Here is a 14,223-nt window from a genome sequence, read left to right on the forward strand (position 1 = left end):
TAAGAGATCAAGTAAATCTACTGCTATATTCGAATGCAGCATAAGGAAATAAATGCTTATCACAACTTGAAGGGAATGGCATTTGAACAGAGGATATTCCATACAAGCATGCAGAAGAACTTCCTTATGGTAATGGAGCACAGGAACAGGCTGCTTAGAGAGGTAGCAGAGTCTCCTTCTATGGAGATATTCAAGACTCAGCTGGATGCTTCCTTGTGCAACCTGCTGTGGGGTACGTGCTTTAGCACAGCGTTGGACTCAGTGATCTCTTGAGGTTCCTTCCAACCCCTGCCATTCTGTGATTCTGTGACTTCAAGGAGTAGGAGCAGCCGTTGCATCCCCTCATTAGCTACAGAACAAGCTGCTGGCCAACACTTTGTTGATAAATAGCTGTGCACCCATACTGCTGGTTGTCTCTCAGCTGCTGTGTGTCAGTGTGCAGCTGGGCACTGCTTGGGGCACCCCAGGCCTGGAAGGGTTCAGCTTTAGGACAGCTGCCACTGCAGAGAGTTGGGCACCATTTGCAGAGTTGGGCCTACAGTCTTCCAGTGCCTGAACACACTCTAAATAGACCAGCCCTTCAAAACAGCTTTTTCATATGGGCTACAAAGCAGGAAATGGAAATTAGTCACTCACCACGTATTTCACAGGCTCTAACTCAGCATGCAGGGAGATGAAATTATTAACGTTTCTGAGTAGGTCTCAATTATCATCCTTTTCCGCTGTGATCCCAAAGATTTTGTAAATTATTTTTAAGTTACTTTTAAGGTCCGTGTGTTTGGTTTTTTTTTAATTTCAACATGTATTATATTTTCTCAGCAGACCGAATTCATGTCATTACTGCACCGAGCAGCAGCAATTTGGGTCTATTCTTAGCATCAGTGCTTTGAGCTCAGCTGTGACTTCACCACCACTTTGGCTCCAGCCTGACTGTAAAGATGGTGGCTGGTGAGGAATGTGTCTCCAAAGCTCCAGCCTGCATATGCTCCAGGACACAAAGAGAAGTTGGGAGAGAGCAAAGGTGTACAGCGTTATATTTAGATTGCACTGAATACAGTGGTTGCACTTGTTTGTGATATTAATTAGCAGAATATTCAGCCTTGTTTAACATAAAACTTCCTGCACAATGTGTCTGATGATACAGAAATACAGATGAGAACAACTGACTGGAAAAACATGTGCATGTAAGTTACCACTGTTGTAGGGCATTTGTCACGATAAACCTTCCTTACTGCAGGTTGATACCGTTCTGTAAATCCACAGGAGTGCTCCCAGAGATTATGTAAATTGCAAACTCTGTGCCAGTGAGTTTTGTACTCTTTGTAACAGTCTTGAAAATAAAGAGATTTCTAAAGAGAAGATATGGGGCACCAAAATGTCTGCAAGGCTCAGCAGGACTTTTGAGCATCCCAGTAACACTGAAGTACCTGAACAACTCTGATATGCAGTTAATGTGTCTTCTGGCTGCCACTATCACAGAATGCTGGACGTAGTGGTCCAGAAGTCAGCTGTCCTCCTACATCAGCATCCCACCGCATCCACCCATCTGTGTTTGGGACAGAAAACGGACTAATGTATTTTAAACTATCGTGGCAGCTTTAAGGAAAGTAAGACTGATGCTAGAGAAGAGAAAGTGGTTTGTCTGCAGCTACGCCATTAATAGTAAGGACTGATGCCAAGATACAAACAGCTATCAGCACGTCAGGCTCTTGCATCACTGCAGTGGTAGAGGAGAGGCACCGGTGACTGATTCCAGCATGATGTAGGAAGGAAGCAGACAAAAAGATGCAGTTTTTCCTTGCTTTTGACAACTGAACATTTTGAAAACGTTGTGTCCTGCATGTTAATGCTGAGCAGCCGGGCACTTGACAGAAAACCTTGTCCCTTCCTACCCTTGGGAATGGGTTTTGTCATTTAGGAGCTTGCAGCTTTGACACCAGCAGAGCACCCCTTGGGGAAAGGGAAGGAGGCAGTGCTAAGACAAAGATGTGCCGCCTCTCAGGTGATCTCCTGGGGATGCAAAAGAAGAGGCTGTCACTTTGGAAACAGCAGCAGCACGGTGCCAGAAGCACATGCTGGTTAATTTTAGATAACAAAAGGAACATGTGTATGGCAGGGGTGCTATATCGAGTAAGTACGAGCACATCCCACACCTCACTGCGAGCTCCCTGGCATTTGCCACTGCAAGTCGCAGTTTGCAAATGCCAGTCGTGCTCTCCACGCTGCAGTCCTGTGGGCAGAGCTTTCTGCTGCTCAGATGTGTGAAGAAACATGGGAGAGGCAGCCTGTGTGCAGCAGCACTGCTTAGAAAGGTAAACTTTGAGTAGAGGCACAAAGAAGGTAAAATCTGATGTGATAAAGAACTTCCACAGCGCAGTTTCTTGGTGCAAAGATCATTAACAATTCAAGATGGGGCAGAATTTTGCTAAGAATATTTCCTGCTAAATTACCTGAGATTAAAAAAAAACCAAAAACTTTTAAGTGAAGAAGCTGCCAGCCTTGTGCTTCCACACCAGTCAACATCAGGTGTTTGGGATCAGACTAAGACCTTCACGTGGGGCCGTTATTTCCCACTAGGATGGACACGCATGCTGAGTGCAGGATGGCAGCTCCTCTGCTTCTGTCCAGTGTCTGCATGAAAGCATCTCCCTGGGATAAGCAGATCCCTCGAGGAAGTGCTCTCCTCCAGCCAAAGGGATCCTTCATTTTGATGAAGTTCATGACAACGTCTCTGTTTTACAAACATCTTCCTTTCCCACAGATGATGACGCATTTTCCAAACCATGCAAAACGCTGTTTCTGACTGACTTAGAAAAATACCTGGAAATCTCAAGAACTTAAAGGAATCCCAAACCAAAACAGTGAAGCAAAGACCTTTCTGTTCAAAGCGATGCCTTGCTCAGAGGCACAAAGCTGTTCTTCAGGCCTTATGCCCTGGGGAAATGTTAATTAGTGAAATGCTCATTTTTCAGAGGAACTCCTCCGGGAATCCATCGCTGTAATGGCATTGTAATGGTGAGGAGACTCGAAGGTCCTGTGGAGGTGGAAGGCAGCTCCATGGGGTGGCCATTGGGTGCAGCTTCACCTTTCCAGCCAGTGGGACCCCAAGAACCCCAGGCAAGCCAGGGGGAAAGTGCATTTAGAAGCCAAGGTTTAAGTCAATGGGCTCCAATTGCAGGATGAGCTGTGTGCTCTGAGTCTCTGTGTGTAGCACTGAGAGCCAGACCAATGCCGTTCTATGATGCTCTGCACCAGTCTCAGCTTTTCTCCTTTCACAAAGAAAAGGACTTTCTCACAAAGCAGACCTTAAGTACTGGTGTTATCGGGACTATCCAATGAGAATAAATGCAGTTTATAAAATATGAATCTATATTTGCTTTTTCTCAGTATGTAAAGCTGTAACATGAACAACTACTCCCTCTGCTACTACGAATCTTCTCCTTAGTTCTCAGCTCCATTTCTTGTTGGTTTTGCTTAGAGCTCTAAAACTAAAACCAAAAGAGCCCGTCCACTTGTGGGAATCATGAAATGCCCGGTGGAACAGCAGCAGGAGAACCAAGTGCTAATAGTGCAGCTACCTGCATCACCAGCACCTCTCCCAGTGCAAACCTGCTAAAAATTCCCCTGCCTCTGAATCTCTTTAGAAAAGGAATCTGACAGCAAAAACAAATCAGGGGCAAAGCACCAGGAGACCAAGCTTCCCTGCTGTAATGCTCTGTGTTCACCCTCCTGAGCGCTGCCTCAACAGGCTCGAGGTGAGCTCCACAGTAAATGCATGTTTGGCTGGAAAAGTGAAGAAATCTTCCTGCTGTCACTGCAGTTCTAACAGAAACAAACCAGGCAAACAAGAGGAACTCAACAGGAAACAACAGAAAAAGGTCTTTTTGTTTTCTTTTTTGGATGATGAAGACTGGAAGAGGGCAGTAATTTAGGACCACCACAGGGGGGTAATGCTAATGTGGATGGATCCTACCCAAAACTCACCAGCAGAGCTAGTGGTATCAGTGCCTGGACCCACGGAGAGACAAGGTGGCTGCTTTTCAGCCTGCTGCTAAATTGACTTTAGAGAGCTGTGGTACGTCATCTTCACAAGAAAGAGGCCAACAAAAGGATACAAGGAAAAGGCTTTGCCATCATTGCAATATCCTCATTTACAACAGCATTGAAGCTGAAGCACATGAGGTATCTGTCAGTGCTGCTTTCAGGATCAAGAGGATACAGCCTGAAACTGAATCAGAAGAAAGCAATTAAAAGCACAATTTTCTCAAAAAGAAGTGGAAACAACAGCTTGGATAGGAACTGCCTGCCAGGAGGTGCTTAAATACAGCAAATAACACGTAGTTCACAGCAAAAAACATGTAGTTCACAGCAAAACCTCCTGAAACATAACACTTGAAGACATGTAAGTAGCACTAGAAGCAGACAAGCTGCCAGCATCACTTAGAACAGCACTGATACAGGGGGAAGCTCCACAAGAGCAGCCAGGGACAAATGTCCATATAGCAACATTTCTGCTCCAGTGGGAAAGGAGGTGTAGTTTAAAAGACGTAGAAGTGTGGCATTGAAATAAGTAACACTCCAGAAGATCTATTATATGATTTAAGAACACTGGAAAAAAGAATGGCATCTGGGGAAACACAAACAGATAATTCCCCCAAACTTATCAGTGCCGATCAGAAACAAAGACCAAAAAAACCCAACATCTCTAAGACAATAAATCCCTTAAGACAATCAGTTCTTTAGGAGAACTTAGGAGATCTGTTTAGCTTTTTGTTAACTGTTTCACAGAAGAAGGAAACTTTCTTGACTATCAGACTTTTGGAAAGAAGAAGAAAGCTGACTCTACAGTATGGGTAACAGAAACAGAACATCATAGTCATTACAGCCCCATTTCCTCAATAGCCCTGAAAAAGATACTCAGGAGACCTCCCAGACTGAGAGTCAGGAAAAGATGGACCATGTGCTTCCCCGGCAAGACCCATCAAAAACAGTCAGAGGCCATTTCCTTCATTCAGTGTACCAGAATTAGAGCCCAAGGAGCTTGGTGATGGTGCCCAAAGCATCCAACAGGGTATGGCAGGAGCGATGTCTGCTCTTCCTTAACCCAAAGGAAACCATTACCCACTGATAGCTGATTATTACAGTAGTTTTCCAGACTCAAACAATATGAGAGCCAGCAATATAGTAAATCATTCTGCAACAGAATCCCACAAAGCTCCCAGGCTGTGATGGAGAGATGTGTACAACACAACCCTCAATGCTAAATACATTTTCACATCTATGTGTCCCATTTAGTCTCTATGATTTGCTCTGAGCAAGACACACCTTGTTAACTGACTACATTTTCTTAAAGCCTACGGTTAACAAAGCCTTATACCAAGCTAAAGGGAGCGTCTGGCATAGAGTGAGTGAGGTTGGGAAGCCAAGGGGCAGTAGTGAGGCCAGTGGGAGCATTCAGCCCACGCACATGCTGTGTTGACATCACTCAAGCTGCCCAATTGAGAAACCAACTTGCAAAATGCTTCTCTAGCACTCTTTCCAACACCTAAACTGACACATAGCTACTTGCTGAACTGAATGTGAGTAAGTGCAAGAAATAAGAGGAAGGTGCTATCTGTCACTAGTCAGGATCCAGTCTGGAAATTCATCTCTGCTGAATGATTTTCTTGATTCAGAAGGCCTATAATGGAGGGACAGCTGGCAGAGGAAGTGCAGTAGGACAAGCTCTTGATGGAACCTGCTTTCAGTCTAGATGACAGCAAGGCTGGGAAAGCTGGGCTGAATGTTCCTTGTTGTAACTTATTTTCTTAACTGTTTTGCCTGAATGAAAGCATTCTTTTCTGTAACACTGATCGAAAAGCTTGCAAGAAGAACAGCAAAACTTTTCCTATAGGGGTAGGATCATGAACTACTTGAACATCTGCCCTTCAGGACCTGGTCTGTGGCTTGCACAGTTCTCTGACAGAAAAAGGACCTCTTTGAAAAACACAAGCAAATATCTTACTGACAGACCAATGGACTAGAGGAGGTTTCTGATTTGGAGAGTGTCCATAACTGTGAGTCATTATGAGGAAGTATTTGCTAGATAAAGGGTTTGCAATAAATTTATTCAAGTAATAGTCAACGACAAACATCTGAGGGTGTTAGTTAACAGATCTGTACAGGGTGCATAATGCTGACATGCACAACCAGCTCTCCATATTTTTCTTGGCCCAATGGACAGAAAACTGAGAAAGGTACAAAAAATAGTCAATCAGCTACTAATCAAAGCAAATGAAGGTTGTCAAGACCTTCCCTCAGTTTACTAAGCTACTGAAAATAAGCAAAAGCTGTGAATTATTTCCGATGCCAAGTTATTAATCAGCATTTGTTCACTGGAAGAAGAGCTGGAAATTATACTCTGATAGAAAGTGTCTAATCACTGAAAAATTCAACAAGCAATGTCAGTGTCATGACAAGAAGCCGGAGAAGATGATTTGTCCTCCCAGCAATTAAATCATCAGAACAACCTAGTTTTTATCTATGGGGAATGGACAAACTTAGTTGTGTGACATGCTGCCAGCAGTACCAAAACAGCAAATGTGGAGGACACACATGGAATATTTGCAAGTCACGGGTACCTCCTGCTTAACTTATAGAAGAGAAAACCCCAGTAGTGTCAACACAAGCACGGATGGCTTCTCATATTTTGTTACAGCTACATGTACAAAAAACAGTGCTTATTTCAGATGGAAGAGGATATAAATGCCTAAGTGAAGGATTATGGTGCAACTTGACAGTGCTTTTAGGAATACCTTCAGGATTCCTTTGCTTATGAGAATGTGTGGAAGAATTCAAGCAAATGTTCTGATGTGTGGATTTTTTAAGCAATGAAGAATAAAGCAGACTCCTTCATCTTTTTTATTTCATGGTTCTTGAGCCAAGAGGCTGAGCAGAGCTGTTTGAAAAGTTGTGTTAATAAAAAGCCTGTTTAGTTTAGCTCATCCCAAATGGCTCTCCATTCCTTCACACAGCCTAAACAAAGACAATAAAATCATGTTTACATTGGGATATTTGCTTTTTCTCCTCAAGAGGTAATTTCTTTTTTAAGCTTGCTAATACTGTTATATTTGCAAAGCTTAAGTATAGCTGAAATTTTCAGTTGAAAATGTAACTTCAGTAAAAATGGTACCTATCCAAGATTGAAGCAAGCATTCAGAAGAGGATGGATTTCACTGTACGTCTCAGTATGGTGATCATTCCCGCAGTGATGATGTCTTGGAGGAGGCAACTCAGATGTTCTGTTTGAACAGCTGACATCCCAGTGGCCAATTCTAGGTGGAAATAAGATAAAGAAGATTTAAGGTAAGCCCATAGCATCTCTCTCCGTCTTTGGGAAGTTCCCAGTGTTGCTGTTTCACAAAGGAAAAGAACAGATGCGGTGATTTTCCCCCAGGGAGCACCAAAGCTTGCATTGCTTTCGATCTCACCAATATTTTGAGTAGTACAAAGGAGACATGCCCACAGCAGACAAAGAGGGTTTTGATAGGAAAATAGCTGATGCTCTGTGTGGACTTCTGTTAGCACATCTAGGAGCACACACGCTCCCTTAGGCAGACAGGGAGCCATGAGTCACCAGAAGGGAAGGACAAAATGCTGCTGAATTTCAAAAAAAACAGGAGACAAGTTTTAGGTACCAAACCATATATCAAAGTAGACAGCTTTGTAGGAATCCCACCAATACAATATTGGAGTGATCTCTAGTTCTGGCTTCAGGCTGGGTGTGTGAGCCGGATGTACCTTACCCCAAGAAAATAGGAGCAACATGATTCAGGTCTGGAAATTCAAAGCCCATTTCAACCATTTCATCCTCAGCTCTGGAAAACAGCCTCAGTAAATCTCTAGTTGCATCATCATGACAATTTTCCCAGCTTGTTGGCTAAACAGCATCAGTACTAAATATAAACCTCTTTGGCCTTCCAGCAGGAGCTTGCCAAACATGAAGGAGAGCAATTTGTCTTTCCTGAGAAGACACATGCCATCATCAGGCATATGGTACCAAGCCAGAAACAATTCACCCCAGAATGGCAAACTGCCCATTACCTGTCTCAGCCTGCCTTATTCCCATACGGTCACCTCATCACACCTATAACACAGAGAGTAATCAGGAATTTACAGATTAGAGTCACTCTTGTAAGAGAACTCATTGAAACGCAAAGTTAAGAAACAATTCCTTAACAGGTCGTTTTTAAAAAGCAGGGAGTCATCTGGTAGATCTTCACACTATGTTTTAAGATCCTAAACACACAGATAAGGATGCTCCACTTCCTGGTATTTTCATATATAAATTGAGATGTACTAAACTCCACGACAAACAGATTGTCACAGCTGTCACAGTGGGCCACAAGAAAATGAGAAGAGTTTAAAAGGGAATTGACTTAACCTACAAAAAAACCAGGCCTGCTAATAGATAACAAACGGTAGAAGATCTGCTTAATGCTGTATGTGGGGTAACCATGCTCAGGAAATGAGTTAATTACGGGAAAAGAATCAACTTCTTGAATTTCTTGTCACGGATCATATCCCTCAGAACTGAACCAGGCTGTCCCAGTCTTTTTTTACCAGCTGAGGAGAAGGAGAATCAATTGCACTGGAAAGGAGTTTTCTATTGCCCATAAACTTCTCCATGAAGGAACCACCAAGATGCTCTAAGCTGGGGAGTCAGAACTTCCATACCAGGGATATTTGTCATTTCCAACCTGCAGCGAAGGAGTGCTACCACAAACTGCAGACAACAAGCAGATTACCAAGTTACTTAATCATTCATGCAATCATCGTCTTTCAGAAGGAAAGTCAGCAACATCACAGGAGGAGCAAAGAGGCCAGCAATTGGAAAGGTAAGGTGCCCTTTCACAAGCTGAGAACAAGATGCTAATATGTTAACTGTGGTGTTCTGAAGGATTTAGAACTATGGGTCTCCTCCTGTTGTACAAATGGCTTTGAAGTTGGTCACATGTGGTGGAACCCAGGATATGCACAGACACTGAATCCTGAAAGTGGGGGCTGCCTCTTAGCAAACCCAAGCTGACTTTCAGTATAGAGGTACTCAGAGCCTCAGGTGAGAAAGGGCTAGAGGAGAAAAGTGGTTGGGGATATTTTTCCATTCACTTGGAGTACTAAAAGAAGAGAGAGGGTTCTGTGGCTTATTTTAATATCCTTTAATCACTGTTGAGCTGTGAGTAATGCTCCCACTTTAAAACCTCCTTGACATGTACCCTGGTTCTTAGCTGAGTACTCTTTTTCTGGAAAGCAGCTATTAGGCACTTACCCTTATCTTGAGAGTCAGGCAGTCGGAATGGGGTGCCGTGATGTGCTCATTCTTTCTGAACTCCATATGTACCAGCTGGATTGCTTGGAATAAAATCAGGTTTTCTGTCCTCTGTCAGGACTCCTTTGTGAGGGAAATAAAGATATTTTGGCCATACAGTACATTTCTGTCATGTAGCACATTTTTTCGAGGGTAAGGTCATCTTATTGTACCAAGAAAACTGTTTTTAAGGTCACGTAATTAAGTAATTCCAAACATGTACTGATTTTTATTTAAGTTAATACAAAGCATTGTTAACATTCACATAAATACATACTTGTCTTCCAAACCATCCTGCAATCACTGTAGATCATCTACATTAAATATAAAAACTCAAAAGAATAAAATACAAATCAAACCACACGATGAACGTTAAGACAACATTACAGCCCAACCACTTAGCAGGAGGTTTTCATCTGCTTTCCAAACTGATATCCGCTGCCTTTCAGCTGTGGTCACTTCTTCAAGAAACACAGATCTTTACACCTTCCAATTTCAGCAGCATGAATAAAATTTTCCATGTTTGAGCTGTTACCATTTTAGTAGAGCAGCTCAGACTCATTTTGTAATGTCTGCTGGTTGAGTAATTCCTCCTCACCCCAGTAGTCCCATTGAGTTTCCATTTGAGCAAGACCTTTCAAGATCAGGACCTCTCACCCTCAGAACTGCCTCTTTTTAGAGTGTAACTATTTTTATTCCCCAGCTTCCAGGCATAAAAATGTTGACATCTAAACTGAAGTATGCCAATGGTTGAGACACAAAGTAGAAAAATTAAAGCCATCAATTAAAATTTGACAAGTATTTTTGCAGCAGCCTTTTTCAAAACATTATCCTTCTAAACAAGGATTTTCTGTTTATACAACAGAATAATTGGTAAATGTTTGTTTGTTTTAAAAGTTAAAATATTTCCCATGTTTAAAATGAAACAACATTTAATCTTTACTTAGTAATATATATTTTAAGATAATAGATATTCCTCTACATCTTGGAAGGATAAGAGAGAGGGGAAAGAAAAGGTGGAGACTCACAGAAAGCAGTCTCCCTTTGTAAACACACATCAGGTCCATAGACGTTCCTGGCTGGGCCCTAGGGCAGGTGAGAAGAGCAGTGTGATCCCAGTTCCTTCCATACCTCAAGTCATGCAATGCTGATTCCCATGGGAGGCCCACAGGACTAGACTAGCACTTTCTGGATGAAGGGAAAAAGTCTCAGCCTGGTGAGTATCATACTGGAAGCTGGCCAGGGCAGCAGTATGGGCACTGATCACACACTGAGAATCCTTCTGTCTTCTCAGCAGTCATTATCCCTTTTCTGTAATAAGGATGAGACTGGCTGGACCTTGCTGCCAGCTCCCACAGGACTATCTGCCAGACTAATAGTGGTAAAATAGGATATCTACTTATTTCATCATCTTCTTATTTAGGGAACCAGCTTATGTTTTGCAGTCTCTATGGGTGTTTCCACCCCTAGGGCCCTTCAGAGTGGTGCTACAAGGAAAGAGTTGATTATTCCAGAAAACTGCACATAGCTGGAGCAGGTGACATGATTTTCAGAAGTCATCAGCACTTTGGAAGCTGTGCTGTCTGCCAAGACCCATTTCCCACTCAGAGAATGCATTAGCAGGTTGCTCACTGTGGTTTGTAAATCCTGTGAGAAAAGTCTTATCTCATTCTCAAAGCCAGGTCTGTTATGGATACCAACATTTGAGGCATTCAGAGCCCACAGCTTAGAAATATCTGTTACCAGGGACAAGCCTACAGACCCTTCAGGCTCTTGGATACATTGACTGTTTTCTTTCTTTTCGCTCTTCTGGGAGGAAGGAAACCCCCTGCAGTAAAACTCTAACGCAGGTTTCCCTCAGCCAAAAGACTTGATAGACCATTTCTGAAAACATCTATTTAGAGGCTGACCTGGAAGGACAGGATCATACCTTTCCTTGGTGGGAAAAAATTGGCTTCCATGAATTCTGTGGAAGGTCCTGGCCTGGGAGATTCCTCTCCATGTTGCCAGTTTGAGTCTCCACTCCTGTTTCAGTTCATGGAGATCCATCTCCACACTGCTGCCAGGCTTCAAAATATTTCTTCTCCTTTCTTCGTGAGTTTCTCTTCCTGCCAAACCCAAATGTTTCTGGATCATGTCCCAGATGAACAAAGATGATCTTACGTTATCTAGACAGCAGATGGAGAAATCCACAGGGCAAGGGGAGTAACCCTGGACCTAGAACTTTGCTATATGTGTTATAGGGAAATGTGTATAGCCCTCTGTTCAAGCAGTCATGTAGACCAAACCTCTGGAAACAAGCACACACCTGAGATACGAGATATAACTCAAGGTAGGACAAAGAAACACAAAAGACCACCAACCTACCCATCTGTCCTCAAGACCACATTTCTTCCTTTTCACATTTGCTTGAAGGCTCTGCTGGGTAATACTGACAGAAAAGAGGAGGACGTTTATGCAGGGTGTCATGGTGAAAGTGAGTCAGTACTTTTACAAGGCACAGTGCAGGTGGGCTTCAGAGATGTCATCTCCAGTGGTGTCCTATTTCTTTGCCATCAGTACGTGCCGAGGGCACTTTGTAAAGAACTGAATTGGGACTACAACCATGTTTTCAAATGTAAGAGGCCTTCTCTAAGCTTTATGGTAATGATATAACAGTGTGGATTTTATGGCTGTAATGCCACTGTCAGATTGATTTTAATGCACAAATAAACCCATAATGTAAATGAGAGAAAAAGTCACCAAATGGAAGTGATCTTTGGGCGGAAACGATGCCAACCTGAAAAGCACCCTGCAAAAGTGAATGGATACACTGACTCAGGACCATGTCCTTATTTCAGTATGTTGCTCTTTTGGGGTTACACAGCTGAATCTGCTCACTTGCATTATCAGCTCTAGCTTCTCTGTAGCTCCTTACGCAAACTGCAACCTTACAAATCAGTCTGGAGCCTGAAGTGTTCTGGCCAGCCCCAGAACATGGATGGTGCCTATAGATTAATCTGCTAATACTTGGGCAGCCTCCAGACAGTCCTGCTACGTAGGCTGGGAGAGAGGGATTTCAACACGACATGACCATTGCCCCAACAACAGCCCAGCTCTGCTACACTCAGCTGAATTTGAACAAAGCAAGGATTCTACCCTGTTGGCTGCCGATAGAGCTGTGCACATACAGCCTTTAGGTGGAGTGAGCACAAATAATGGCAGACCATGAAAAAGGAAGTAAAACCAACCATTACTGTCAGGGTGGGAGACTTTCCTTGACTCACATCTGTCCTTTCAGCTCCGCATACGCAACTGTTGTCCTCAGCAAATGGTTTCAGTATGAGGAAGGATTACTTACTTGATCAAACAAGAAAAAGCACTGTTGCAAAAGGACTTGAAACTGGAAAAAGATCACTTGGAAATGCAGAGGGGGCATTGGGGAATCGCATTCTGGCAAATGCACAAAGTGTGTGCATTTCCCATAGAATTGGATAAAAATAGAGCGTACCAAAATCAACGATAAAAAAACACAAGGGAATGCATGTCTGGCACTGTTTGTGTTCTTCTCCTGGGACTAAAGTTGGAATACTGAAAGGGTGGGTACAATTACAAATTTTACTTAAAAATGTAAATATTTCTTTTTCAAGATAAAAAGTATAAAAAACAATCTCATCCTTAAGATGGGATAATAAGATCCACAAATCTACACTAAATAGCAAGTCTTAAATTACTGAAAGCCAACCAAGATACTAACATTGCATTTGTAGAATGATTAATGTGATGGGGTCTCCAGGTTCTACCAAAAAAAGAAGAGTAATGTCAGATATAGACATATACTTAAATCTGTGTGGACACATAAATGAGAGTGAGAGTCCTTCTGTTCCAGAATCTGTAACAGTCAGTGCATTTGGATGCTTTTCTTTAATCAAAAGCACATTTACCAGTTCTTATAAACAAACCATTCTGAGACAAACCAAAGACTTGGCACTCCAGCACACAGCTCTGAAGCGTCCACATTTGTCCTTTAAAGCCTGCCAGTTTGAATTAAGGTTCTTCTCTCAAATCCAGTGTTTCCAACTGCAGTCACACACCTTCCCTCAGACTGAGCAATACCTGAACTCTGGTCTGATGCCCACTGATGCACAAAGCTGCCAGTCATACAGCCTGGTGTGTCCACTCAGTTCAAGTTGGCTGTAGATCTGCAGAGACACCCAAAGGTAGAAAGAAACGTATCCTTGATTAGGGTCAGAATAACACTGTTCTTAGTTTTCACAGGATGAGCATTTGCAGGAATATTACTACTAGATTAAGGTTCAGACTCAGGAAAACATTTCAGCTGGTGCCCTACTGAACTAATACTTATGTAGTTGCTTTAATCTTTCTGCAAATAGTAAATAGTAATGTTTGGGGAAAAAAGAAAAAGGCCATTAAATCCATCAGAAAAGCAAAACAAAACAAATGCATTTTATGCCCTCTAAAAACGCTGCCTCTTCTACAGGAGAGGATATAGAATCACAGACTCTGCAGCTGTAAGTCGCTCCTTTTGGAAGTCAAGTCCCAAGAAATGTATAATAATACTTATAATAGATATTTGGTGGGAGTTAAGTTGGCAGGTAATGAGCAATGCAAGGAAAGGAATTGTAAGATTGTTTTTTTTTGCCCATGCAACAGCCATTTCTACTCCTTTGGACCCTGTTTTCTCTACCCAGCAGATAATTTGAAGGTTTCAGAGCTAAGCCCAGAACAAGCAAAAGGAGAAAATGTTTTGTAGCAAGAAGGTTCCCTTTTTCCACATATCATTAGATTCTCCAGCTACCTCACGGGAAGTAAAAAGCAAAACTGTCCATTCATTACAGCTCTTTTACATTGAAATAATACTCAAGCAACCACAGTAG

The sequence above is a fragment of the Coturnix japonica genome, chromosome 1 (genome assembly GCF_054131305.1).
Source record: "Coturnix japonica strain WE chromosome 1, WE-NBRP24, whole genome shotgun sequence".
In the NCBI taxonomy this organism is placed as follows: Eukaryota; Metazoa; Chordata; class Aves; order Galliformes; family Phasianidae; genus Coturnix; species Coturnix japonica.